This window comes from Arachis stenosperma, chromosome 8, assembly GCF_014773155.1.
Source record: "Arachis stenosperma cultivar V10309 chromosome 8, arast.V10309.gnm1.PFL2, whole genome shotgun sequence".
Taxonomy (NCBI): domain Eukaryota; kingdom Viridiplantae; phylum Streptophyta; class Magnoliopsida; order Fabales; family Fabaceae; genus Arachis; species Arachis stenosperma.
In genome coordinates, this window is record NC_080384.1 from 25,621,183 (window position 1) to 25,626,097 (window position 4,915).

Here is a 4,915-nt window from a genome sequence, read left to right on the forward strand (position 1 = left end):
TCCGTTTCTGCAATCTTTCAAAACTTCTCCTTATCCTGTTCGTGCTGCATTCTTGCGTTCGAAGACTTCTGTTCTTCTCCAACCTCCATTTTCGGATAAAGGTTAGTTTTGCTTTTCCCATGTCATGCTTTATGTTTGCATGTTTTGTTTTGCGAGTAGATAGGTTGACCTGTAGATTCTAGTTTCGAATCTCTCTTCTTTAGTGGCCATGTTTTTTGATTTTCTTTTTCTTTTTCCCTTTTTGTAGGTTTTCTGCCACTTTTCTTCTTTATATAAAAAATGGCTTCTGTAGACATTCTTTCTCAGTGGGTTGATGATACGATTCTTGGGGAGGAACCGTTGGTTGACGCTGAGTTCATCACTCACCTTCGTACTCATCATAGGCTCTGTACTTCGGACGAGGACGAGCCCAAATATGAACTGATAATCCCGGGTCCTGAAGACCGGGTCTGTTTTGGGAGAGTTAATGAGGCGGCCCCTCATTTTTTCTTCATGTATGAAAGTATGATCACCCGCTTGGGTGTTTTCCTTCCTTTCTCAGATTTCGAGATATCCGTTTTGCACCACTGTAAAGTTGCCCCTACTCAACTCCACCCCAATTCCTGGGGTTTTTTGAAGATTTATCAGTTTATAAGCCACGCTCTGGACTTTCCGACTTCCTTGAGAATTTTCTTTTATCTTTTCCATATGACTAAGCCCTTTAGTGGGCTAAACAACAAACAACAATGGGTATCCTTCCGAGCCATTCAAGGTCGGAGGATTTTCACCCTTTTTGACGAATCTTTTCATGACTTCAAAAACTTCTTCTTCAAGGTTCAAGCTGTAGAGGGCCACCACCCCTTTTTTCTGGACGAGCATTCCTCCCCTCGCTTTCCCCTTTACTGGCTGCCGGCCACCCCTTGCGAAAAGATTGGTCTAGATGACCTAGACGAGGTGGAGGCGGCCATTGTAGGGTTTTTCCGAGAAGCGTGGGGGAGGTCCCCATATTTGGATACCAGGAAAATTCTTCAGGGAACACCGACTTTCGTTCAATCTCAAATAGGTAGTGCATGCATTCTTTATTTCCGAGTAGTTTCCGCCGACTTATATTTTACCGACTTGTAACTTTTTGTTATTTGTTTTCTTTTGTAGATATGGCAAAAAAGAATGCTCAGGAGGCCTACCAAAGGGTCCGGGAGGCTAAGGCGAAGTCCCGGGCTAGGTCCGGGGCGGTCACCTCTCCTCCCCTTCTACCTCCTCCTCCTAAGAACACTGGCCCTCCTACTCAACCTATTGTAATCTCTTCCTCGAGTTTGCCCCGACCACCCCCCTCTGCCCAAATTCTCTCCGAACCCGAGAAGAAGAAGCGCAAGACTTCAGAGTCTGGCTCTTCTTCCTTCGATGGTGGGGTTAAGGCGGATGCTATGACATTCGTCCGAAAGAACATCTATCCTTTTATACATATGGATGATGTTTCTGTTCGAAACCACCTTACCACCATGGCCGAGGAGACTTTTAGGACGGCGGGTGTTTGTGGCAAGCTTTTGGACATTTTTGAGAAGGCTCCCCTTAGCTCCTTGGGCGCAACCTCGACGGTTGAGGAGTTGGAGGGGAGACTTCGTATTTTTGAAAAACATGAGAAGGAGCTGAAGGAGGAGAGAGATAAGTTAAGGAAGGAGAGGGATCACCTGAAGGAGGAGGAGGGTAAGCTACGGGCCCAATGTACTTTGGAGGCTAATCTGAGGAAGACGGCGCAAGACAGCTACCACAGCTTATTTCAAGATATTGTGGCCGTGAGGAAGGACTTGCTGAATTCTCGGAACGCATACGCCGAGTTGGAGGACTCTATCGCCGATGGTGCCGAGGAGTCTTGGAGGATTTTCTTGGAACAAGTCAGAGTTATCGCTCCCGACTTGGACCTTTCTCCACTACATCCCGACAAGGTGGTTATTGACGGCGCCATCGTTGATCCTCCCGTCCCCGAGGTCATTTCCGAGTCAGACCTGAAGACTCGGGGACAGAGAATTATCGAGTCTCCTCCTCGTCCTACGGATGCCTCAGGTTCTTCTTCCGTTCCTCCTCCCGGTCCTGGTGGTGTTCCTCCTGGTGGTGGCGATTCCTCTACTCCGTCCAAAAAATGACTTCTTTATCTTTGTGGCTATATGGGGGCCCGGCCTGTGGGTCCCCTCTTTTTTAAACTTCTATTTATTTGCTAGTGGTTGTGAACAATTTCCTTCTGGCCTTTTAAGGCCGTAAACAAAATATTCTGTTCGTTGCCCTTTTTGGATAAGGGTTTTAAACAAAATAAATGCCCTTTGTGGATAAGGGTTTTCTAATCGAAGTAGGCGCCCTTTTTTGGATAAGGGTTTAATTTACTTTGCGTGTGTACATGCTTTTCTGCTTTGAATATGTTTGATCCTTTCGAAGAAACCTTTTGTTAGCTTGCATTGTTTTCTTGAGCCTTTTTCGTGCAAAGGTTTGTCTGCAAACTTTAAACTTTTTCAGGTTTCCATATCTCTTTTGTTATCCTTTATACTCAACTTTGCTGTAGTGAGTTTTTATGACTTAAGTTATTTTTGTGATGCGTTTTTCGTTTACTCGGAATATATCCGAGTTTTTCTACTCGGGTTCTTGTCTTCGACTTATAAGTCGGACTGTTCCCGAGTTTCATACGATCAACTTATATAACCTCTTTACACCGACTTGTACCTCGTCGTTTTATCCTGACGACCATGTTAGATCGGTTCATGGGATTTTCACGCTTTGTCGAGCTTAAGTCGGCGCGTTTCGTAGAAAGACTTAAAAATACTAAAGGAGGATATTAAGAGAGATATTGTAAAAAAGATCTTTATTAATTGGGAAGGTACCTTTTGCTACTAAGGGTCTTGATAGCATATTTTCCCTTAGCCTCTACTATGATGCCTCGTTAAAAACCCCTCTTCCAGAAAAAACCCTTTTTTGGGAAAAAATCATGAAGCTGGGAAAAGAGTACATCAGGGAGTAGAGTTCGCTTTTAACTGTAGTACCTTTTCATATTACAAGCATGCCACGACCTGGGTAACTCAGTGCCGTCCAGGTCGGTTACTTTATAATAACCTTTCCCTAACACTTCCTTGATTTTGTATGGTCCTTTCTAATTTGCGGCGAGCTTTCCATCTCCCGATTTGTTGACTCCGATGTCGTTTCTGATTAAGACCAAGTCGTCAACGACAAATGTTCTTCGAATGACTTTTTTGTTGTATCTGGTAGTCATCCTTTGCTTTAATGCCGCCTCTCTTATCTGGGCGTTCTCTCGGACTTCGGGGAGCAAGTCGAGTTCCTCTTTGTGCCCCTGTACATTTCCGACCTCATCGTGGAGAATTACCCTTGGGCTTTGCTCATTGATTTCTATGGGAATCATGGCTTCTACCCCATAGACTAGTCGGAAGGGTGTTTCTCCTGTGGCGGATTGGGGGGTCGTCCTATAAGCCCACAATACTTGAGGGAGCTCTTCAGCCCAAGCCCCCTTTGCTTCCTGTAGTCTCTTCTTCAAGCCTGCCAGTATGACTTTGTTAGCTGCCTCGGCTTGCCCATTGGCTTGTGGGTGTTCTACCGAGGTGAATTGATGTTTGATTTTCATACTAGCTACCAGGCTTCTAAAGGTGGCGTCGGTGAATTAGGTTCCATTGTCTGTGGTTATGGAATAAGGTATTCCATACCTTGTGATAATGTTTTTGTAGAGGAACCTGCGACTTCTTTGAGCGGTGATAGTGGCTAGTGGTTCTGCTTCTATCCACTTTGTGAAGTAATCTATCCCCACGATCAAGTATTTGACTTGCCCTGGTGCTTGGGGAAAAGGACCTAACAAATCCATTCCCCACTTCGCGAAAGGCCAGGGGGAAGTTATACTGATGAGCTCTTCGGGTGGAGCCACGTGGAAATTTGCATGCATCTGGCATGGCTGGCATTTTTTTACAAAGTCTGTGGCATCTTTCTGCAAGGTCGGCCAATAGAATCCTGCTCGGATTATCTTCCTGGCCAGTGACCTTGCTCCGAGATGATTTCCGCAGATCCCACTATGTACTTCCTCCAACACCTCGGAGGTTCTTGAGGTCGGCACGCACTTCAGCAATGGTGTTGATATCCCTCTTCTGTAAAGGACATTTCTTACCAAAGTATAATGTTGTGCTTCCCTTTGGATCCTTTTGGCTTCCTTCTCCTCTTTGGGGAGAATGTCGAATTTCAGGTATTCGACTAGAGGATTCATCCATCCGAGGTTTAGGCCGGCTACCTCAAGTATCTCTTGTTCCTCTCCTGTTTTTGATACCGAGGGCTCTTGGAGGGTTTCTTGAATCAGGCTTCTGTTGTTCCCTCCGGGTTTGGTACTTGCTAACTTGGACAGGGCATCAGCTCTGCTATTTAGATCCCGAGTTATATGCTTAATCTCGGTTTCCGCAAAGTGCCCAAGGTGTTCCAAGGTTTTTTCCAAGTATTTCTTCATATTGGGGTCCTTTGCCTGATATTCTCCACTTATTTGGGAAGTCACCACTTGTGAGTCGCTGTAGATCATCACCTTCGCAGCGCCAACTTCTTCTGCTAATTTTAATCCGGCAATCAAGGCCTCATATTCTGCCTGATTGTTTGAAGCCGGAAATTCAAATTTCAAGGAGACCTCTATCTGGGTTCCTTTTCCATCTACCAATATTATGCTTGCGCCGCTTCCTGTTTTGTTGGAGGATCCGTCTACATAGAGTTCCCATGTAGTCGGTTTTTCCTCTTGTTCACCTGCTTATTCTGCAATGAAGTCGGCGAGGCACTGGGCTTTAATTGCAGTCCGAGTTTCGTATCTTAAATCAAACTCGGAGAGCTCTATCGCCCATTGAACCATTCTCCCTGCAACATCCGTCTTTTGAAGGATTTGCTTCATGGGCTGGTTCGTGCGGACTCTTATTGTGTG